Source organism: Rhinolophus sinicus, chromosome 16 (genome assembly GCF_057876585.1).
Source record: "Rhinolophus sinicus isolate RSI-liver-muscle chromosome 16, RSI-T2T, whole genome shotgun sequence".
Lineage (NCBI taxonomy): Eukaryota > Metazoa > Chordata > Mammalia > Chiroptera > Rhinolophidae > Rhinolophus > Rhinolophus sinicus.
The window spans coordinates 158,056,740-158,083,322 of NC_142516.1; positions in this window are offsets into that span (position 1 = coordinate 158,056,740).

The window sequence follows — 26,583 nt, forward strand, 5'->3', positions numbered from 1 at the left end:
GATTCAAACTCTCACACATTGCTGATGGAGTCTCATACAATATAAACACTTTGGAAAATTTCTACAATTTAATATAAAGCTAAATATACAGCTATCCTTTGATAAAGTAATTCTATTCATACACATTGAGCTAGCATACAAATATATACAATATATATTATATGTATATAATAGAAATATCACAAAAGTGTTTAAAAGAATTTGTTTAGCGACTTTATAATAGACAAAGACTGAAAACAACAAGAAAGTCCACTAGTGAAAGGATAAAAAGATTTTTGCATAATCATACAGCAAAATACTACTCAGCAATAAAAAGAGGGTAATGATCCATGTGACCTGATAGATGAAGCTCTCATACATTATGCGGGCTGGAAAACACACACACACACACACACATTCACATAAGCCTATTATAGCATGACTCAATTTATGTGTTCTACAACTTGAAAAAGAATCTGTTGTGATAATCAACTTAGTGATTGTCTCTAGAGAGTGGAGTAGGAGCAAGAATAACTGACAAGGTACAAAAACAAGAAAACATTTTGGATAATTGGAAAGTTAATTCTGAGAGGCATGAGGGATACATCCCTGTATTCATTTTTCACAGTAATACAGCTATAAATTATACACTTCAATTATGCAATGCATGTATTTTTAGAAGCCTGTAAATAATAAATAGTTATCATCTAGAGTGGAGTATGGTATTGATGAAGGTGTGGCAGAAAAGCAAAATATCGATAATTCTTGAACCTAGGCATGGAATGATGAAGCTAGTACTTCACCATACAATTTTGTTTATTCTTGTATGCTCAAACTTTTTCATAAAAAAAGCTAAAAATAATTTTAAAAAGCTAGTAAGAGTCAGTCAACCCCGCTCAGAAAACTAAGTAATACTGTTATTAATCCACTACTAGCTGTCATTCCATAAACATGTCTTGTGTTGAAGGCATGGGACTAGCATGATGCATAGATGATAGCATGGAGATGTAAAACAGCTTTAGAAAGTTAATCATTTTATCATCTATTCTACATGAGGTAAAATATTGTCATCCGTTGTCTATCAATATTTCAAATGATGCAAAAAAGATAAAGCCTAATTCCAAATTCCATATTCTAAGCGGATATTCTCTGAAGTCTTACTAACTGTCATGTAGAAATCGTACTAAGTAGTGCTCTATATCATAGGATTTAAACTTTTATGAATTTCACTTGTGTTTAAAGAGGTAAATAAAGCTCAGGGACAGTGAAGCAATTTTTTAGATATTTAACTTTCTGTCTGAACTATATCCCTAAAGATTAAAGTTGAAAATATGAAGCAAACTAAGAATTATTTTGTAAGACTTTTTTTTTAATAGTCACTCTACCTAATAAACTAAAAATGAAACTGAACCGTACAGTTAGAAAACATATCTTCAAAAACTGTTGTTATTTTTCAGGCTTGAGATTTGTTATGGGTTACTGAGTATTTTATAAAATGGAGCACGGAGTGTGAATAAAGAAATCAGATTCATATGGTCAGCATTATGAAGAAAATAATTTTGCAAACATTTCATCTGTTACAAGCTTTGACTCAATAACCTAAAAAAACTATTTACTTAAAACTATCTAAAAGTTTTCACTGATATGTGGGATATAAAACTGAAAGCAACAAAGGAACACGATAAACGAACAAAAACTAATAGACACAGATAATACTTTAAGGGTTACTAGAGAGTAAGGGGGCAGAGAGTAATAGATGAGGGTAAAAGGGATCAAATATATGTATGGTGAAGTAGAGCTGACTCTGGGTGGTGGACACACAATGTGATATGTAGATGATGTATTACAGAATTGTACACTTGAAACCTATGTAACGCTACTAACCCCAATTGTCACCCCAATAAACTTTAATTAAAAATAATAATTTGTCAGTTCTCTAATTTACAAAGACAATTGCTTCTTCAAAGCATTTATTCAAGTGATGGTACTCATTTCTTTGTCTCTGGTTTTGCAAATTTTCTTAAAACAACTTCAGAGAGGCTATAGGAAAAAGAAAGGGGAGGAGATGGAAAACAAAAATGTAAAATGCAATAACAAATTAAAAAAGCAAAATAAAAGAAAAAAATATATATATATTTAAACCAAATAACTTGCCAGTGTTCTGAGGATTTGGAACAGAAATCATGCAATAATTATATTTTAAACAACTAGAGTATTTTAAGAGAAATACTGGAAGTGTACAGGATAATTGTTTGTGTAAATATTTCAGAAGAAAGTCAATTGATATTGACATTTCAACATTACCAACAATTGGTTCTCTTCTTGTTTAACTCTATCTCTTGTCCTGAGACAGGAGTTTAAACTACCGTGTTTCCCCCAAAATAAGACTGAGCTGTACCATCAGCTCTAATGAATCTTTTGGAGCAAAATTTAATATAAGACCTGGTCTTATTTTACTATAAGACCGGGTCATATAATATAATATAATATAATATAATATAATATAATATAATATAATATAATATAATATAATATAATATAATATAATATAATATATATAATATAATATATATAATATAATATAATATAATATAATATAATATAATATAATATAATATAATATAATATTGGGTCTTACGTTAGTTTTTGCTCCAAAAGACACATTAGAGCTGATTGTCCAGCTAGGTCTTATTTTGGGGTGTCATGCAGGGGATCCTGCTCACTGTGCCATTTGTCATGCAAGGTGTCCGACAGGGTCTCTGCTCCAGCTCCCCACGTAAGAACGCAGATTGTGGCTAGGCCAAAAAGGAACACCCACGGAGCTATAGGTAGGGGAGCCATACCACTATATTCTCACTGAAGGCTGGGTTGGAGACACAGGAGGCAGGAGCCACACTATCCACAACCACTTCTCTCTGCCAACCAACCTCACTTGCTAGCTGCAATCCACCGAGCTTACTGCAATCCGCTCTTGCTAACTCAGCCACCATCTTCTTGCTAGCTCCCACAGTATCCACAGCAGTTATATTAGTGGCCAATGGCTCAGTGGTTACAGCTGATGGCCAACTAGCCACATCTAATGACCATCAAATCACAGTTGATGTCCATTTACTACCTGAGTCAGCCCCTTTCTATGTGAGGCCGAGAGCCTAGAAATTGCTCTCCTGGCTCTGTCCCCACACTCCACCTCTACAGGGTCTCACCTCACAATCTACGCAACAAGACTCGGTGCGAGGAGCCTGGAGGTGAATGCAATATCCTGGACACAGCCAGGCTCTCTGGGCACAGCCAGGGTCTCTCAGGGCACCACCAGTACTTCTGGGCACAGCCAGACTTCCTGGGCTTCTTAGGGTACCACCAGTCTCCCCAGGCACAGCCAGGGCCTCTCAGGGCACAGCCAGACTTCCTGGACTCAGCCAGGACTCTCAGGGCACAGCCACTCTCTCAGGGCACAGCCAGACTTCCTGGGCACAGCCAGGGCCCTCACATATTCTCCGCAGTGGCCGGTTGAGACACAAAAGCAAACATCCGCCAGTTTCACTACATGGTGGTACGTTCCCAAGCAAACAGTCAAGTGGTCCATTAAATTAGGGATGGAAGGCAATTCCCCATGGTCCATAGTCATTTGCCAGGGCTGTCCTGGGTGTGAGGGATGACCTTGACCTCACCCTCATCTCCCACGGAGGACTCAGCAAGTGTTTCCTCCTGAGAGTACAAGTCCTACATCTGGGCTGCCTCAGCAAGAACTTCCCAGCCCACAGGGCCACAATGACCTTCACTTTCTCCGGCCTACGCTGGTTGGAGAACCGTCCACATCTTCCCACCCCTCCATGGGGATCCAGCTCTCTGGCAGCTGCTCCTCCTGGTCTTCCTCAGACTCACGCACAAACTGCTCCACAGCACTTCGGAGAGCTTTGACCAGCACCGTACTCTGCTCACTGCACCATTGTCACACCTTTTGTCATGCAAGGTGTCCGACAGGGTCTCTGCTCCCGCTCCCCACATAAGAACATGGGATGTGGCTAGGCCAAAAAGGAATACCCACGGAGCTATAGTTAGGGGAGCCATACCACTATACTCTCATCGATGGCTGGGTTGGAGACACAGGAGGCAGGAGCCACACTATCCACAACCACTTCTCTCTGCCAACCAACCTCACTTACTAGCTGCAATCCACCATGCTTACTGCAATCTGCTCTTGCTAGCTCAGCCACCATCTTCTTGTTAGCTCCCATTTTTTTGCTAGTGTAGCCACAGCAGTTATATTAGTGTCCAATGGCTCACTGGTTACAGCTGACGGCCAACTAACCACAGCTGATGACCATCCAATCACAGTTGATGGCCATTTACTATGTGAGCCAGCAGCTTTCCATGTGAGGCCGAGAGCCTGGAAATTGCACTCCTGGCTCTGTCCCCACATGGGGGAAACATGGTAGATGATATTTAAGTTACTTTTCCAGGTCAGACATTTTGTGATTTTGTTATACATGTGAATAACTTTACTGAAGGGAGATCTGATAATTTGAATGGATCATCATTTATTTTATGCATTCTATCTCTATCTTTTATCTATCAACTATGTTTCAATTTATTTTCTATTTCCATGCTGTTTTACAGCTCTAAATATGTAGTAAACAATTCGATGTTTAATTTTATCACCCCAAAGTTAAAAAAAAATAATTATCCTCATAAGGAAGAAATATAAGAACGAAAATTAATTTTCACAGAAAAGAAGAATTGGTTTATGCTTGTTTTTATTCCTGTTGAACCAGATGCTTTACCAAAGCTTTTGTGTACATATTTTTGTGACAAATACACACCTGAAAAACGGCTTAATTTAACATCATCAGCAATTAAGGATATACACATTAAAACTGAGATGAGATACCATTGTACCTAACATAATAATTGAAATTTAAAAGATTAATCATGCCATGTGTTGGTGAGTATGTGGAGAAGCTTGGACTGTCATTCATTGTTTGTGGAAATATAAAATAATACACCAACTTTGGAAATCAGTTTGGTCAGTTCTTAAAAAAAAATAAACACTAACCTACTTTTTTTTTTTTTTTTTAAGTATTCAACATATGTTTTATTCTACCTCCATATAGACATTTTATCATTATCACTGCGTTTTGTTCTCCTTAAATACAGGGGCTATCTGCCATACTGTTTTACTCCCTATTCAATATGGCACACTCTGACATGGAAAACCTGATAAGGTCAATGAGTGTCAGCCTAGTCTGTCACTGGGCAACAGCCTTCCATGGAGAGCCTTGCACTGTTCTCAGTAATCCAACCAAGCTGCCTGATGCTGCCTGTGTAACATTATCTCCTACACAGGAGGTTACCCGATGAGTTGTGCAATAGCAACTTGGGTATAGTGGGGCATGCAAGTATCATAATTGTTACCTTAATCTACATCTAATTGCCATTCTGGAAAAAATTTGACTTTTATATAATTATTGAGAGAGAGAGAGAGAGAGAGAGACAGAGAGACAGAGAGACAGAGAGAGAGAGAGACCCAAGTATAAGAGAGTCACATAATTTTTGATGCATCATTTCAAGAAAAATGAATGTCAACTCCAGATTCCATTCCATTTATTTCTGTTGACTTGCTTTCCCTTGGACTAGAATTTGTTTTTTGTTTGTTTGTTGTTTTTGTTGTTTTTTCCCCACATGCCTATACTGATCAGTATCCTGCTGAATAGTTGTGTGGAAACATCTGCAGATATCCATAGTTTTCTCTTTTGTGCTTCTCTTTTCTCTCTACTACTCTATCCTACAATCACTGTCTACTTAATTCCATCTAGACTCACCAACTATGTCTCTTCCATCGAGGGAGTTCATTGGGTAATAATTTCCTGTGTAATGTTCTGGAAATATTCTCAAGGCAATAAACTTACCAATCATAGGGTTCATCTTATTTGTTTCCTGTCTCTCCACTGTGCTTCATTCTATGATTTCCAACATTTAAAAACTGTTGTTTTATGTATTTTGTCTCCCATTTTATTTGTTTCAAGTGGTAGTATACATTTATTCCCTGTTAACTCACCTTGGTCAGAAGAAGGGTCTTGTATTGGTTATTACCTTCTTTGCCTCTAGTCTTTCATGTTCTTAAATTGTAAATAATTCCTTGCCTCTTTCTCTTACCCACATCTAGATACCCATATCTAACCCATGAATAAATTCTGTAGGGTATACAGTCGAAATACATCAAGATGTGACAGCTTTAAATCAGATTTTCCTAAGACTTTGCTCTAAGTCCGCATCATGACTAATACAAGCTAAAAATAAAAATGCTTATTGGTATCTATCCATAGTTGCTGCCTTTCATTCAATTGTCCTCTACCAACAGGTAGAACACTACTCATAAACCACTGTTAATTACATATGTTTATGCTCAACTCTGCCCCCCCCATCACTTCCCACCTATGAAGAAGGAAACACAAAGTTTCCCTATACTTTGAGCCTCCTCTAATTCCTGCCATTATCCCACCTCCCACCCCAAGATCCAGAAAAGTCTGAAATAAAATAAAATTGTGGTGGCTCAAAGTTAATTTCTTTACTTTCAGTCTATAATTCATTTAAACAAATGTATAAGTCAGTGCTAGACAAGATTTCCCTAAGGTTGATTCTGGTTCTGTTCAAAACCTTCACTGGTTTTAGTTTCTAGAACAAAACATAATTCTTTAGTTTTGCATTAATAATGTTTTGTTGAATTTATTGTCTCAAATAATTGGTAGTACTTGAATTCTAAGGTGCCTTCTTATGTAACTTTTCTACCAGTCAAATTGACCTACGTACTTCCTGCCAAATATGTCTCATAATTTTTTGTATCTATTCCTCTGCTCATTCAGTTCTCTTTATCCAGAATTCCCTTTTTTCTGCACAAGTTAAAAGTAATGTATACTTAAGTCCTCCAAATAACTGTCTTGTTCACAAAGATTTTCCACATTCCCTAATATTAAGTTAAATCTTACCCTTATCTGAACTTCCATAATATCTAATCTATATCTTTCCAACATGTAAATAATTCTTTATCTGTACATATTACTGATTCAGCAATTAGGTCAAGCTCCTTGAGAGTAGGAGCTATCTTTGATTCCTCTTTATGTCTCCCCAGTCCGACCTAGAACACTTGTACATCTTAGTGACTCAATGGCAGAACACTTCTCTTGCCTCCAAGTGCTCACATCTTTCTAATACAATATTATTGGCCTTCACAAAGCAAGTTTTCACCATTGTACAGGATAACTGACTCTCAAAAAGTCAAAGTTGCCGTTTCACAGCATTGGCATTTCTCGATAAAGGGGTCCGGTAATCTTTCTTTAAAATATCATTTGTGGATGTAAAATATCTCATGTGTTTATAACTTTAAATACAAAGGGAAAAACTGAAGGTGGGAATCTGTAAATGTACTTGTCAATGTAGCACTGTTTGTTTTGTAAATTATTTGTGCTGCTATAAGATCAAATGTTGTCAGTTCTTTTTGATCAGACTCATCTAAGGGCAGTTTGCAGGGTAACAGGTTTCTCACATCTCACTCTCACCATTAAGAAAACATGGTGGATTACTATTAAAGCTGAGCTGCAGGGTTACATACTCTGACAGTAATAATTGAATGATGAAAAGACTGACAAGAAGTATGACATTTTAATGGAATTATCTTGCAGGCTTTGGAGTGGTTGGCTTGTGTGAAGTAGTCTACAATCTATGATGAAATCTTAAACATTTAATTTTATTGATGCAATTTTTACTGATTCATATGTATAATATCTATAAAATATCGTTTTATGATATTGGCTTATAAGAGTTTTTTGTTTTTGTTTTTGTTTTTTTTTAGATAAGACAAGACCATGTTTAAATTTTCTTTTCATAAAAATTTCATAAGCTGAGTAACAGGTAAATAAAAATATCATGCCTTGCAAAGTAGAGAGCATTCGGATGGATTACAGAGACTAGGCTAAGCTTGACAGTAAAAGATTTGATTTCTAGTGTCAGTTTCACAACTTAAAGTTTATGTAATTTTGGAAAAGTCAATAAATATTTTGTATTTTGGTCTCATAAATTATGAAACTGGAAAAACATAACATCTACCTATGTTATTTTCAAGATATTTAGTTAAGATACATTGAAATAACATATGTGAACATATTTTAGTTTGTAAACTATAAAGCGAGGTAAATAAACTATAATTTTACTAAATAGAATTGGAATATAACAAAAAATAATAGAACATTTGGGACAGTGCTGAAGAGTCATAAAAGTAGGTAAATGCTTTTGTTTTTAAATCATTTTCACAAAAGCACTTGCCTAAGGATCTACTGAATTTTCATTGACTGAACAAAGCAGTATAAGACAGCAGATATCAATAAGATCCATGTATTGAGGAAGATCAAATAAATACCTATGGAATATTTTTAAGCTTCAAAGACAATGCAAAGGTTTTGAGAATGTGGTAATAGATAAGTCAGAGAAGACATCAGAGGTCAGGTTTATCTTGAACAGGCCATTAAATAGTTTGTACTGTATCATATATATATATATATATATATATATACATATATATATATATGTATATATATATATATATATATATATGATAACCTTGTATATAAAGCAGGAGAAAAACAAATCAAGGCCTGTTTTGTGAAAATCAAGGAAAAGAAGCTGTCTGAAACTGATGAAAAAGGTGAAAACCAAATTTGAATTAGTCATAAAGTTTTCACAAACCACAGTTTGCAAGATCTGTGATTGAATTTCATTCTTTCAAAGCATAGTTTTTGCAATGCCTCTGGAAAAAAACAACAAAACAAAACTCCAAAAGATATAAACCAAAATTTAAAAAAAGTAAACAAAAAGAAATTCCATGTTAATTTTAACATATATATTTCCTGATCCAATTGAAGATGAACAGATCCAAGCCAGATCAATTTGTGATTTTCCAAGTTTTACTGTTATCTTTAGTTTCAGATTATTTCCAAATTTTTCACCTCTGTCTCTATCTTTATCTCTATATCTCTATATCTCTATATCATCTACATCTATATTTGTCTATTTCTCAACAATACACCTGCTGTGGGAATTATAAGAAATCTGGTGATAAATGGTAATTGTAAATCAGCATGTGTTACAATGGCAGCTATACTTCATATAATTCCAATAAGGCTCTTAGTAGCCTAATACTAATCTGGCATCCATCACTGTAATAAACCTGCTTCTGGTGACTATTCTTCTTCACCATTCCTGGTGTGTTTTGAGTTAAGGATTAAAACAAATACACACTATTTCTGGGAATATTTTAGGGATGACTTACCTCTCATCAGCATAAGTGGATCTGTCCCTGAGTAGTGATTGCAGCAAGGCAGGGTAATAGAATGGAGGAGCACAGCCTGTGGACAAAGTGACCTAGACGGACTCTCCTATACATGTATTCAGTACTTTGTGAAGATTGCTTTTCCTCTCTCAGCCTTAGTTTTCACCAATGTAAAACTGAGAAGTTCAAATATCTCTCAGACGTTATTTATGAATATAAAATGGAATATTTTTATTTTTGTAAAGGACTTAGGATAAGGCCAGGTACACAGAAAATATATACTCTACTTTGACTAATTATCAGTCATTAGATATCAGGATTAACCTTATGTTTCCCAAAAGCGGTCTAACTGTGAATTAGGTGCTAGAAAGCAGTTAATCCCTTTTTATACTGAGAAGAACCATAGGGTTACGGGGCTCAGAAGTCATATTTAGATTTGTAAATTAGGTTACAAGTTCTTTGCAGTCAGGGACAGAGTCATTTGATTTCTTCATCCCTAGTGCCTAGCAAAGTGGCTAGTAAACAGGAGATGCAATAAATGTTTGATGAATGCTGCTATTAAAGGGAAAAGGAAGAGCCAAAACATGCTTTCTGACCATCAACTGTGGAAAGTGGGAATAGACCAATTTAGATAACTTTAGTTGTTAAATTAGAAGTGAGTCTGAAGGGCTTGACACAGCTGGCTTTGAATTGCGCTGTGATACTCTTTAGTACTTTGGGGAACTGAAACAATCATGCTGGGCTGGTAAGTTCTCAGAACACTTCTACCAAAAGGAGCTATTATATATTACAGCCTAATGGCTATTGGTTTTCTTCAAGGGTCTTTTCCACTGTGTTATGCAATTATATATATATATATATATATATATATATATATATATATATATATATATATATAAAATATAAAAATAAAATCTTAACACATGAAGCAGGAAAGTACTCACTTTAAATATTAGCAATAAGAAAAATGCCCTATTTTTATCACTCAGATATAAGAAACATTAACATATTAAGATAAGTTATATACAAAGTTGCCTAGACAGATAAGTATATTAAATGTTTAAAAAATTGTTCAAAGAAAAAAGTTGAAACTGCTATTTATATAGAACTGTGAGAAAATAAATTTTTGTTTTTTAAGCCACCCATTCAGTGATTTGTTATGGCAGCCCTAGCAGAGAAATACATTAGCCTTGGACAATTTTCACTTCTGGTGAACACCCTGGAACTCTCTCTCTGTGAGGCTCTCTCCTCTCAGATGCTTTTCCCTGTGTACTGTCATTGCACACTCCCTGGACTTCTAGATCTGTTCTTTGAGGGGAAGACTCAATAGTGTTCACATACATGACAAGTCTCCTTAATTTAATCTGTAAATCCAAGGCATTTCCAAATCTAATTCAAAAAGAATTATTCTCAGAAACACAAATATATTTTAAAGTGCCTCCTGCAGAATAATTAAATAATAATCTTAAAACATGTAAGGTTGGATCTGTTCAACTCCTATACCTCACAGCACTATGTCACCCTCTCTTGATTTTAGTCACCATTAAATTTCTTTTGTAAGCTCAATTTTATATATTCATTATATCGTACTATGTATTTTTAACCATGCAATTAATGCCATTTTACTTGAAGAAAAATCTGTTAGCTTAGCCTTCCACATGAATTATTATTGATGACAAAGTTTTCTGATTTTATTTGTATTTCTTTGTTTATCACTGTTACCAGCTATTTATTTGTCAAATGTATGCAACATCTACTGACGCTCTACAATTGCATATGGAGATTTAACTTAGATTTTCCCATCTCCTCCCAATACTTCATAATATTACTTGAATGTTTCTATTGGCTAACACTATACCCATAAATAATAATATTATATCCAATTACTTAATATCAAAATAAGACAAATATACTTTTTAAAATCATGAAATTAGTTCCAGGCTTATCAATAATATTTTCGTATCTGATAATTATTGCCATCAATATTATCCATTAATATGTACACCAGTGTGGCAGTATACATACTCTGTGTGACAAACACTTTCTATTCCCCGTTACCTGTTCTACTTACCATCACAGGAGAATGACCATAAGAGACCATGCCAACTCATTTCTGCCCAAGTTTGTCCAATTTAAAGTAACTAGTAGATACTTTTCTGGAAAACTAACAGATCTCCAAGCAGATCTCTGTGATTACATCTTTTGCCTATTGGCCGGTTCTCTGGGATCCAGCAATATCACTTTTTCTATTGTCTCAGCTGTTCCATTACCTATGAAACAGATTATCAATATCAAATCCCCACTATTTAAATCCTTAAGAGTAGTTTATGCTATCCTGGCTGTACTCTCAGTAAAATAATTTATATTGAAAAATAATCATTACAATAATACTTTTATACTTTTTCCCTAAGGAAATCGGAAAGTTTAAATTGACAAATTAGTAAAATGGAATGGCCCATAAGATCTCAATGAGCTGAAATGGCTTAGCCTCAAGGAGACTAAAGTGAGTGATGGTAACTGACTCATCACTTGAAATACTGAGGAGGAAGACAAGAGTCAACTATTATTAATCTCAATACCGAGATACAATCAGAAAAAATATACTCAAAGTGTTTCAGAATGAGCAAATGGCTGCCAGTAAAGTAAACCAGTTTTGAAGGAATTGTAATTGAAAACCAGAGTGCTAAATTGGGCAGGGCTATTGCATTGTGTACGGATATGTACCAGATATAGGCCCATCTTATAGAAGTTGGAGATATTTTTGTTATGAAGGCATATCAAACCACCTAAAGATATGGTGAACAGTACCAATAATAACTGGCATATAGCTAATTTGAGGAGATTACTGTAACAACTCAGCGGCATACATTTTTAATGTTTTAAGTTATTTTGAGAGCCTGGAATTCCATTTGTTCAATTTATTAAAAATTAAATTAAAAAATTTTAGTCAAGTGTCTGAATGAAATCTACCTTATAATGTGTGAACTCGGTCTAGAGGGCAGATATTTTCTTCTTACTTTGTTTATTCCACTATTTGTCCACTTCCAAAAAGGGTTAAGAATAAGGTGATTTTAATAAGCATGTTGTGAAGGTTTTGTTTATTGCATCTATACTTGAAAACAAATTTAATATATATTTCCTTAATTTGTACTTATATAATAAAAGCAATGAAAAAGCTATTACAAATACGATAGCTTATCGTGTTTCCCAAAAAAATAAGACCTAACCAGAAAATAAGCCCTAGCATGATTTTTCAGGAGGAAATCCCCTGAACATAAAACCTAATGCATCTTTTGGAACAAAAACTAGTATAAGACGCAGTCTTATTTTTGGGGAAACAAGGTAGTTAAATTTTTTTGTTCCAGTTTTCCTTATATGTTAAGAGAGAATTTTTGTGGTGGAAACTGGCTGTTGGAAGACAGTCTACATAAAAATAAGGAACATAACCCATGTTTATTGAACTGTGTTAAATGACTATGGTAGGTCATTCAGGTTTATCTGGAGAGAGAGCTGGTTAGGACCAGTGGCTACTCCCTTTATAATAGATCAGGCTGCATCCTCTGACTTCTAATGGTATTGATGGCTTTTTCTTGTTTGGTAAGAAGAGTCTCCACTTCCCACACACCTCAAATTCTCCACATTTTAGACAGCTAGATTTTTCTTGACAACTCTTAGAAACAGCTAAACACTTTGTTACTCTTCTGACAAACAAGGCTGCTTTCTTGCCTGCCCTCCAAGAAGGGAGGACAATGAAATGAAGAAAGATTATCTTCAATTGAATGCTTGTTTCTTTGGGATAAAGGATGGATCAAGGACCTGTGCATTCTATTACCCTAACCCAGAAAATTTTTCAATCAAAGTCTATTTTTCAAATCAAATTGTATGATATTGAGGAAGTTATCTGACCTTACTTCCATGACATTGATTGGAGAAATAATATAAAATTAATTACAGTAGAGGCACTGTGAAAATATATTATTTTAAATATATTTATTATATATTACATACAGAGGGTGCCAAAAAATGTGTACATATTTTAAGAAAGGAGAACTATGTTAAACTTGTAATACTCAATATATACTGATAACAAAAGATGAATACAAGTCCCGTTTGACTTCTGCAATTACAAGAGGTGCTCAAAGTGGTTACCGTCAGCATCTAGATACCTCTGATTATGGCAAATTACTGCTTGATCAATGTTGACCAAAGTGTCCATTTGCACACATTTTTTGGCACTCCCAGTATATAATAGGTTTCATAATACTAATAGCTGGGGATCGTTTCAGTTTTTATGAGGGACACTGAAGGAGTGCTGCTATATGCTAATGTTGTGGAGCTGCAGGCTCCAAGGTTGTCAATATTCTGCAATTGAGAATTGAAGGAAAAGGGTCTGCCCATAATTGAGTAACAAGTACAAATTCAACCTTATAGGAAAGTCAAAATGACATTAGAAAAAAAAGACGTAAAGCTTAAAAAGATTAGATCTTCTTGGCAACTTAGTAAGTGGGCTTGATATAATATTTACATTGGATATAGAATATACAGGAATTGAATAATCAGTCTGCCTTAAAGCTAAGTCACCAGTTCTGCTAATCTGAGATGTTTAATATACTCCTGACTTGTATCACAGTTTCCCTAGTCTTTTTAATATGCCCATAGCTATACAGGTAGTAAACAGTATTTAGATATATAGTGTGGTGGGATTCCAGAGTCAGGAATTTAGTGGGTCATTGCAAAAGGTTTTAAAAGGGTTTGAGTTAACCAAATGCAGTATTTCCAAAAGTGTGGTCAACAAACCACCTATGCCAGAATCACCTGGGAAGTTGTTGTAATATCTATTACAGCATCTATTATTCCACACATATTAAGTGAAGCAGAATTCTGGGAGTGGGTCTTGAACAATCTGTGTTACTAGCAGTCTTCTGAGGTGACTCATGTTTTATATAATAAAATTGGAGAACCTTAGACCTAAGGAGATATCGATTGGATGGTTGACTAAACAAATGTTTACATTTCTAAAGAAAGGTATGAGATATCAATAATAAATATCTTTAAATACAGGATTTAAAAAATCTGCTCCAGGTAGATAAGCATAGCTGTGCCTGGAGGTGACCTTCAGTTCTGAGATTCTATATTTTTTCTTTTAAAGGAGGATTAATCACCTCTCACTGAGTGGGTGTTAGTTCTAAGTACTCCAATTATTTTCCCCTTCCACATAATTTTGTTTGAGTCATCAAAGCTAAGCAGCTTTAAAAACAATTTTCACTCATTCTAATAAATGATCCTCACATATATACAATATCCTTGTTTTTATCCCAAGTTATGTTTCATTTTTAAAACCATAATTAATACATGTCAGGTGTGTAATTATTTGATAAAAGCACAGATAGATCCCAGTGCAGACCCAAGACTATTTCTCTGTTGTTTGGACTTTATCTTTATCTGACCATATTACTCAAGATATAATTCTTGTTAATTGCATATATTTCAAAGGGATTTCAAATGTATTTCAGACCTTGAGAACCATGGGAATTTCTGTGTCTTTCTAGCGTACACAAATGGCTTCTCTATGTAAACAAACAAACAAACAAACTTTAACATGAATCCTGAAAGAATTGTTGAAAAACAAGAGAAGTACGTGTAAAAACAGGGGAAAATATATTTCTGTGCTTATGTTTTACGTACTTTTGTTTCCAAAACCAAGTATTTTCCACATCTACTGACAAGAACAAAAACAAAAACAAACAAATAGAAAACAAAAACAAAAAACAAAAAAACAGCTGCCCCTCTTCCAGGGGGAAAATGTTTCAGTCATTGCCCAGTTTACTGTAGTACAAAAACATTAAAGCAGGACACCTATGCCTATTTACTATTTTAAGGATGCCATGATATACTCCATTTTCAGAGAAGCTTAAACCAAATCATGATCTTGCTTCATGAGTTAAAAGTTGTTTAGTAGAAAAGGAACTCATGCAATTCAACAACAACAACAACAAAAAAAACAACCTAATTAAAAAATGGGCAGAGGACCTGAAGAGATATTTCTCCAAAGAGGACATACAAATGGCAAATAGACTTATGAAAAATGCTCAACATCACTAATCATCAGAGACATGCAAATAAAAACCACAATGAGATATCACCTCACCCCTGTTACAATGGCTATCATCAACAGGACAAATAGTAACAAGTGTTGGAGAGGCTGTGGAGAAAAAGGAACCCTCATACACTGTTGGTGGGAATGCAGACTGGTGAAGCCGCTGTGGAAGGAAGTGTGGAGGTTCCTCAAAAAATTACAAATAGAATTACCTTATGAGCCAGCAATCCCTCTCCTGGGTATCTACCTAAAAAAATCTGAAAACATTTATCCGTAAAGACATGTGTGGTCCAGTGTTCATTGCAGCTTTATTTATGGTGGCCAAGACATGGAAACAAGCAAAATGTCCTTCGATAGATGAATGGATAAAGAAGTGGTGGTATATATATACACAATGGAATACTATTCGGTGGTAAGAAAAGATGAAATAGGACCATTTGTGAAAACATGGATGGATCTTGAGAATATAATGCTAAGCGAAATAAGTCAGACAGAAAAAGCAGAGAACCATATGATTTCACTTATATGTGGTACATAAACCCAAAACAACAAAAAACAAGACAAACAAATGAGAAACAAAATCTCATAGACACAGACAATAGTTTAGTGGTTACCAGAGGGTAAGGGGGGAGAGGAATGGTAGATGAGGGTACAGGGAATCAAATATATGGTGATTGGAGGAGAACTGACTCTGGGTGGTGAACACACAATGGGTTTTATAGATGATGTAATACAGAACTGTACACCTGAAATCTATGTAACTTTACTAACAATTGTCACCCCAATAAACTTTAATTAAAAAAAAATAATTTGGAAGGTAAATTCACATTTTGTATTGGTTCTTTGTAAAGAAACAATAAATTACCATTTTAAATGTATGGTTTTGTAAAAACATTTTTATTAATATTCTCTAGTGACTCTGAATCTTAGATGATGACAAAGAAAGTGGACATTACCAGAAATGAGGCAAGGAAAGAACAGCCTCATATCAAAATACCTTTACATATTTTGGATGAAATTAAACATTTTATTCATTAGCTGAGAGGTTCTTTTGAAATGTACCATGTATTGTTTGCTGATTCGGATTTGACAGTACCTTGGTCAGTGAAGAAATTCAATTTCATTTCATATCAGTACAACATACAATTTTAAGGATTTCCTTTTCTATCTATGGATTTTATGAACGTAATCTCTTGTGTTGAATGCATTCAGATTTTTTATGTATTCTGGAAGAAGCTTCATTTTTTCTATGTGTTATATATAGGTTGAATTTCTGGCCATCTATGTCCCTACTACATAAATCACTATATATTACCTTTGCTTGCACTTTGGGTTTTCTATTTTATGTTTTATTACCGTGTTTCCCCAAAAATAAAACCTAGCTGGACAATCAGCTCTAATGCGTCTTTTGGAGTAAAAATTAACATAAAACCCGGTATTATATTATTTATATTATATTATATTATATTATATTATATTATATTATATTATATTATATTATATTATACCTGGTCTTATAGTAAAATAAGTCTGGGTCTTATGTTAATTTTTGCTCCAAAAGATGCGTTAGAGCTGATTGTCCAGATAGGTCTTATTTATGGGGAAACTTGGTAATTGGGTTTGGGACCCTTTCCCCCACTTTTGCAATCATATGTATGTATGTATATATATATATATATATATATATATATATATATATATATATATATATATATATATACACATACATATATATACATATATATTATATATATTATACATATATATAGTGTAGTTATATATATATGTATATATATATAACTACATGTATTTGCTTTGTCCCTAGACTCAAGAAATTTGCCTTATATGTCCTTGCAGTTTTAAGTTACTTGTTCACAGAAAAAAAAAGTTTTCTCTGAGTTCCATGTCATTATATAGTTGACGTAGAAAATATGCTCTAATATTAGTATTGGTCTAATCAACAACAAAAATGTTATTAAAGGAGAGATAATTATCAATAACAAATCAGATATAAATAATGCAAAATTTAGATTTAGATGTAACTGCCAGAAAATAGGAATGAGGCATGGCACAGATCCTCTCTGAGTTTCCAGAAGGAACCAAGCCTCTCCACACCTTGATTTCAGACTTCTACCCTCCAGAATAGACAGACAATACATTTCTTTTGTTTTAAGCCACCGGATCTCTGGTACTTTGTTATGGCAGCTCTAGGAAACTAACAAACATGGTCTTAAAATTGACACTATATGTGTATTTACAAATGAATGGATAGCATTAGGAAAACTTTACCAGGAGATGCTAAGGACAAGAAACACGTTAAAAGCACAGCAAGAAGCAGATCTATCCACTACACCTTTTAGGGGCCACAACAGACACATAGAGGGTGAGAGACGACAACCAAGGAAAAAAGGTACTCAGGTCTCAACAGAGGACATCCATGAGGTGAACCATTAAGACAGGTAGGTAAACAAAAGGAAGTGAAACAGGCGTATACTAACTGGATAAGTACAATACAGAGATTTAGTAACTCGGGTGGATCCAATAGCATGATTATATATATCAGAGTTAGTTATTCTATCTTTGTAAAATACTAGTAAAAGGTAAAAATCAAGATTGCATCACCATATACCAGTCTAGTTTTTCAAATCACATATTTACAAATAATTTCTTTATAACCCATGTATCTAGTTCAGTAATGTCCTTAGAGCTTGGGTAGGACAGTTGAACTTAGGGAAGGGAATAAAGACTTTTGCTTAGGATCAAACTGGTGTGGGGACAGGACATTTTTTTTTGCAATTTAGATTGTTTTCTAAATGCCATCCATTATCTCTTTATAATTTTACTTACCATTACCACTGTCTTTTACAAGTATTACTGAACTTCTAAATTTTGAGAAATTATATATCCTTCGACTCTCCTTATCTGTCTGAAGTTGTGATTTTAGTGTTTTTTGGAATCACACATATTCTTTAGACTTGGGATTTTCATTCAAATAAACTGGAGAAAGTCATATTAAGATTTGTCTAAATACATCTGGAAATTAAACCGAAAATGTGGGTGTTAAACAATGGACATAATTGCTAACTCTATTAAATCACTAAAATGTGGTGTTGTTATAAAATCAGATCTTGGTCACATGGTTCTTATTCCATCACTATGTTAGTATTTTCAGGTTGGTTATATGAGTCATTCTATTTTTCAGTTTCAGTGAGTAATCTTCTTCTGTCTCTTAGCTTTCACAGAGACTAGATATAGTAGCTATCACCACAGCAACAGAATAAACATGTTTAATTTCATATTTATTTTGGTTCTCAATGTGAAATAACTCATTTCATTATATGTTAATTTTTGCTGTTTGGGAACATTTTTTTAAAAATTGCTCTGAAATTATACTCAACATGACCTATAAATGTTTTGCATGTCACACACATTGCATCAATTTCACATACACACACACACACACTCACACACACAGAGACACACACATATACCATCTTAAATGATTATAGAAATCCTACTTGTAGAGGTAATGTGTTGTACATGTGTTATATGATAATACATTGGGATCATTATTGGGTTTTTCTATATCTGCAACAAAATATTACCCATTATTTAATACCTAATGTTTTCTTCTATGTATTTTATTGTCTTATATTTCTTAGAGAGGATTTTATGAATTTGACCTCAAAAGCAGGGAGGTAAAATAAAAAATAAATGAACAGGATTATAGACAACAAAAAAAGTTTCTGCACAGCAAAAGAAACCGTCAACAAAACAAGGAGGTAACCAACCAAATGGAAGAAGGTATTTGCAAATAGCACCTCTGATAGGGGTTAATATTCAAAATATATAAAGAATTCATACAAATCAATAATAAAAAAACCCACATAATCCAATCTAAAAAATGGGCAGAGTGCCTGAAAAGACATTTCTCCCAAGAAAAAATACAAACAGCCAACATATACATGAAAATGTTCAACTTCATTATCTGTTAGGGAAATGCAAAGCAAAAATTACAATGAGGTACCACCTCAACCTGTTAGAATGGCTATCATCAACAAGACAAATAACAAGTGTTGGAGAGGCTGTGGAGAAAGAAAGAGCCCTCATACACTGTTGGTGGGAATATAAATTGGTAAAGCTACTGTGGAAAACAGTGTGGAGGTTCCTCAAAAAAATTAAGAATAGGATTACTATACAACCCAGCAATCCCTCTTCTGGGTATCTACCCCAAAAATCTGAAAACATATATCCATAAAGATCTATGTACTCTGATATTCACTGAAGCATTATTTATGGTAGCCAGGACATGAAAACAACCAAAGTGTTCTTTATCCATAAAGATCTATGTACTCTGATATTCACTGAAGCATTATTTATGGTAGCCAGGACATGAAAACAACCAAAGTGTTTTTTATCCATAAAGATCTATGTACTCTAATATTCATTGAAGCATTAGTTATGGTAGCCAGGACATGAAAACAACCAAAGTGTTCTTTGATAGATGACTGAGTAAAGAAGATGTGGTGCGTATATACAATGGAATATTACTCAGCCGTAACAAAAAATGAAATGCTTTCATTTGCAATTACATGGATGAATCTTGAGAATAAAAACAAAGCAAAGTAAGTCAAATGAAAAAAGTCAAGAACCATATAATTTCACTCATATGTGGGATATAAAACTGAAAAAAAATGAATAAAGAAACAAACAAAAACTCATGTTGTAAATTATGTTATCCATGTATGATACTGTCTGCCTTTCAGTTCCAATGATCTACATTTCTAACCTCTCCTAACACCAACCTACCATTATTAAATTGTTTCATGATAAATAAAGACACTAGTAACACACGTGTGTACCTCATTTTACTTCTGGAGAGTATTGGCTATTCTTGAGACTTCACTTCTCAATATATATGTAGAATTGACTTCAAGTTTTACCACAATTTTTGAGTGGAAAGGGTTGACATGTGTATAATATTAAGTCTCACTATGGTAAGAATATTGATTATCTATTTTAGGTCTCCTTTAGAGACTTTTGACAATTTTCTTCATAAAATAATTGCATACATCAAGTTGGATTTATAATGAAGATGATAGTATAAGTCTCCGTCTTTTCTTTGTTGAAGATATTCTTTATTACTGTGCTTCCCTGAAAATAAGACCGGGTCTTATACTGTATTTCCCCAAAAATAAAACCAGGTCTTATATTAATTTTTGCTCCAAAAGATGCATTAGGGTGTATTTTCAGGGGATGTCTTATTTTTCCATGTACAACAATCTACATTTATTCAAATATAGTCATGTCATTTTCTTCTGGAACACTGTCATAACGTTCTAAACGCATCCGTCAAACTGACGACTTTAACTGGAGCTCATTTTCAGGATAGGTCTTATTTTCGGAGAAACACGGTATTCTGTTTCTTGGCATTTCACAGTACATTTTAGAATAAATTTGTCAATCTCCTGCTCTGCTCTCATGTCTAAAATAAACCTTGTGGGACGTTTATCGAGATTCCACTGAATCTATAGATCAAATTGGGAGAAGGAAATTTTCACAATATTGAGCATTCAAATACATGAACATAATATGTGCCTCAATTTATTGAGGTATTTTACATTTTATCTGTGTTATATTTTTCTGTGTAGAGCTGGCGTATCTTTCCTTTTTTTTTGTAAACTCAAAACGTTTTTCTTTATTAGTTTCAGGTGCACAAGACAAAGTTATACTTAGACGTTTATCATTTATATCCCTCACACTGTGTGAACCCCCCTATCCCCATCCACTATCCCTCTGACATCGCACAGTCATTACATTTCCACTGTCTCTATTCCTAATGCTGTACTCCTCTTCTTGTAAGTATATACATACATATATAAACACATATATACATTTATATATAAACATATATATATATATATACATATATATATTTTTTACCTATATATACATTTACATATATATATATATAAAATTATAGTTGGCATTCATTATTGTTCAGCTTCAGGTGTACAATGCAGTGATCAGGTATCTACATCAACCCTGAGGGGGTCTCCCAAATGGGACACATGTCCATCGGATACCCTACAAAATATTTACAACATTATTGATTACGTTCCCCAAATTAATTTTGAAAACCCCATGGCCATCTTGTGGTTACCAACTGTTTTCTAATCCCCTCACCTTCGCCCTTATCCCCACACCCCCTCCCATCTAGCAACCATCAGTTTTTCCTATATGTCTCCAAAACTGTTTCTAATCAGTTCATTCACTTATTCTTTTCTTTAGATTCTGCATATAAGTGAGATCATATGGTATTTGTCTTTCTCTGTCTGACTTATTTCACTTAACATAATGTTCTGTAGGTGCATCAATGTTATTGCAAATGGTAAGATTTCTTTCTTCTTTATGGCTGCATAATACTCCATTGTATAAATGTACCATGGTTTCTTAATCCAGTCATCTACCGATGGGCATTTCAGTTGTTTCCATGTCTGGGCTATTGTGTATAGTGCTGCAATAAACATAGGAGTACATAAAGATTTTTGAATTGCAGTTTTGGATTTCACCGGATAGATACCTAGGAGTGGAACTGCTAGATCATAAGGTAGTTCCATTTTCAGATTTTTGAGATACCTCCATATTGTTTTCCATAGTGGCTGCACCAATCTGCATTCCCACCAACAGTGAACAAACGTTCCCTTTTCTCCACATCGGCGCCAGCACTTGTTGTTTGTTGATTTATTGATGATACCCATTTTGACTGGGTGAGGTGGTATCTCATTGTGGTTTTCATTTGCATTTCTCTGATGGTTAGTGAGGTTGAGCATTTCTTCACAAGTCTGTTTGCCATTTGTATGTCCTTTTTAGAAAAATGCCTCTTCATGTCCTCTGCCCATTTTTCGGTTGGCTTGTTTGTCTTTTTGGAGTTGAGTTGAGTGAGTTTTTTATAAATTTGTGATATTAACCCCTTATCAGATATATCATTGGCAAATATCTTTTCCCATTCAGTAGGATCCCTTTTTGTTTTACTGATGGTTTCCTTTGCTGTGAAAAAACATTTTAGTTTGATGTAATCTCACATGTTTATTTTTTCTCTTACTTCCCTTGCGTGAGGGGATATATCAGTAAAATTCGTACCCTTGGTAATGTCTGTGAAGTTTCGTCCTGTACTTTCTTCTAGGAATTTTATGGTTTCAGATCTTACATTTCAGTCTAAGCCATTTTGAATTTATTTTTGTATATGGTGTAAGGAGGTGGTCCAGCTTCATTTTTCTGCACGTGTCTGTTCAGGTTTCCCAGCACCAGTTATTGAATAGACTGTCTTTACCCCACCGTACATTCTGGCTTCCATTGTCATAGATTAAATGGCCATATAGGCATGGATTTATTGCTGTACTCTCTATTGTGTTCCATTGATCTATGTGTCTGGTTTTATGCCAGTACCATGCTGTTTTGATTACTGTAGCCTTGTAGTATAATTTGATGTCAGATATCGTTATACCTCCCACTTTGTTCTTATTTGACAAGATTGCTGAGGCTATCCGGGGTCTTTTATGGTCCCATATAAATTTTAGGTTTATATATTCTACTTCTGTGAAAAACGTCGTTGGTAGTTTGATAGGAATTGCGTTGAATATGTATATTGCCTTAGGCAGTATGGACATTTTAACTATATTAATTCTTCCTATCCATGAACATGGTATGTGTTTCCATCTATTTGTATCTTCTTTCATTTCTTTTTTCAGTGTCTTATAATTTTCTGAGTACAGACCTTTTACTTCTTTGGTTAAATTTATTCCCAGGTATTTTATAGTCTTTGGAGCAATTGTAAATGGATTACTTTTTAAATTTCTCCTTCTGATGTTTTATTATTGGTATATACAAATACAACTGATTTCTGAATATTAATTTTGTATCCTGATAATTTACTAAATTAATCTTTCAGCTCTAATAGTTTATTGGTGGAATCTTTATGGTTCTCTATATATAATACCATATCAACTGCATACAATGACAATTTTACTTCCTCCTTACCGATTTGGATACCTTTTATTTCTTTTTCTTGTCTGATTGCTGTGGCTAGAACTTCCAGCACTATGTTGAATACAAGTGGAGAAAGTGGGCAACCTTGCCTTGTTCCTGATCTTAAGGGGAATGGTTTCAGCTTTTCCCCATTGAGTATGATGTTGTTAGCTGTGGGTTTATCATATATGGCCTTTATTATGTTGAAATATGATCCCGCTATTCCCACTTGTGCTCCAATGTTCATTGTAGCTTTGTTTACAGTGGCCAAGACATGGAAACAACCAAAATGTCCTTCGATAGATGAATGGATAAAGAAGTTGTGGTATATATACACAATGGAATACTATTCAGCAGTAAGAAAAGATGATATAGGAACATTTGTGACAACATGGATGGATCTTGAGAGTGTAATGCTGAGCGAGGTGGGTCGGATGGAGAAAGTGGAGAGCCATGTGATTTCACTGATTTCTGGTATATAAACCAAAAACAACAAAAGAACAAGACAAACAAATGAGAAACAGAAACTCATAGACACAGACAATAGTTTAGTGGTTCCCAGAGGGTAAGGGGGGTGGGGGGTGGGAGATGAGGGTAAGGGGGAGCAAATATATGGTGATGGAAGGAGAACTGACTCTGGGTGGTGAACACACAATGGGATTTATAGATGATGTGATACAGAATTGTACACCTGAAATCTATGTAATTTTACTAACAATTGTCACCACAATAAATTAAAAAAGAGAAAAATTTAAGCTTTGTCATCATATAAAATAAAATAAAAACATAAGGAAAAAAAAAGAAAGTTGATTTATATATAGATTTTTATCTAATGACCCCAATGATTTCACTTATTAAATATATTAGTGGCTGTAACTCATACAGATTTTCTATATACAATGTAATGTCATACATGAACAGGATGTTTGACATCTTTCCCAGCCTTTATGCCCTTTATTTTATTTCCTTGTGAATGTGCTAGCAGGCCCGCTAGTGAAATAATGATTAGAATTGCAGGCATTCTTTTTATTCCCAATCCCACATAGAAATTTAATATTTTACTGTTGGTCTGGGTCAACAAACTTAGGCTGTGAAGGACAGATGTATGAATTTTCATCTTTGGGACCCATACACACTTTGTTACTAAAAACTCTGACAATGGAGTAAAAACACTGCCAGAGATAATATGCAAATGAACAGCTGTGGCTCTTTGCCTATATACTTTTATTTTACGACAAAGAGGGTTTAGATTTGTCCTGTGAGCCATAGTTTACCAACTGTTTCTAGAGTAAAGATGTTCTTTTGTGTCAATTTTTTTTTCAGTTTTGTATCATAATGTATGTTGAATTTTATCAAATGATTTTTCTGAATCTTTTGTGATAATAGTTCTCTTTATCTCCCTTATTCGATTAGTTTTTTGAATAGCAGTAATTGATTTTCAAACGTTAAACAACGATGCCTTCCTGGAGTATAACTTAATTGGATGTAATGAATTATTTTTGTTTTTCAAATTTTATTTATAGATTTAGGTTTTTAAATGTATGTTGTTAGATTTTTGTTTTGTTTTTTAGTTGTACTTTGCTGTAACTCCTCTTCCATATAATATTTTGTCTTAATTTTCTATCAAGATAATGTTGACCTCACTAATGAGTATGGGAGCATTTTCTCTTATTCAGCTCTCTGGCAAATATCTAATGCTGTATTATTTATATATTATTTAGTAATTCTTTCATAGTGAAGTGATCTGAGAATAGATTTTTGTTATGGAATGGTTTTTAATGGCAGATTAAATTTATTTCATATATGCAACACATTTTTAGACTATCTTTGTTTTGTTGTGTCAGTCATTCTAATTTTTCAGGGTTTTTTTCCCCGATTTCATTAAAATCATCAATTTTGTGGGTAATCGTTTTTCATAAAATCATCTTTAAAAAAAATGTCTGCAGCATCTGTGAATAGGCCCTGTTTTTCATTCTGATTTTTTTCTTTTTTATCTTTTCTGTTTCCTTTCTATTTCTTTTTCCCCTCTCCCTAGGGTTTATTAGCCTTTTCAAAACTAAATTTTGTATTTTTTTGGCTACTCTATATATCTATTTTCTACTCCATTAATTTATTTATTTCTTATAGACATTATTTTATTTCTTATATTCATTTGTGATTATTTTTACCTTCTTTTGTAACAAGTTGAAAGAGATCTTTAGTTTAACTGCCCTTAGCTCCTCACTAGCCCTGAAAGCATTCAGATTATAAATAGAAAGATGGTTGGTGCAAGATTATGAAGTTAGTCACATACTATTGCACTATTCTAGCGCCTCAGTCAATATGAGTTTAGTTTACATGGACATTGAAAAGTTCTGCTCTTCCTTCAGCCTTCTATTCTTATTTTTAATTTTACTTGACTGACTACCTGGATTTATACTGCCAATTCTCACTTCACTTATGCAGTATACACTTCTTTGCTAGTGAACTTAAGAAAAAAATACATCTGTCATGCTAAAAACATCACTTTTAATAGGTAATAAATAAAAATATTCTCAACTCCCAAATTATTTAGTTCTTCTAATAACCTTTTGTGCTTAGCAGACATACCCAACCTGAAGGCAGAAGATAAGAAAGTCCAAGTGAGGCAGTCCAGAGAAGGAGGCTTTGCAGGGCAGAGACATGGTAGAGAAGGGGGAGTATGAAATTCTCACTTGATCTGGGGATTTGGCTGAGAGGAAAATGTTTCTTCCCAGTACTAATTTTTGCATTACAATCTGGAAAGACAGCTACACAGATACTAAATATTCTGTTCCTTATAGAGACCAACTTTAAATTATATTTTGCCAAACATGGTATTTAAAACTCTATAAGCTGTAATTTTCTATTTTATGCAGAATTTTGATTTTGGCATTTTATCAACACAATCACTTTATAAGGTAAGATAGATATATTGATAGCTATATTAAGTTATGTTTACATAACCTAAAGTTGAATTGATAACAGGCAGTCATGATACCAATTTCTTCACTATTACATTTTTTTTTCTACAGGAATTCCTCACCTTCACTTTCTTCTCAGTAACATTAACAATAATAACATGAATCAAATATGTTCATTATTTCTGAATATTTATTTACTGGTTTTATAATCAGCCAATAATTAATAATCAAAAGCCTAC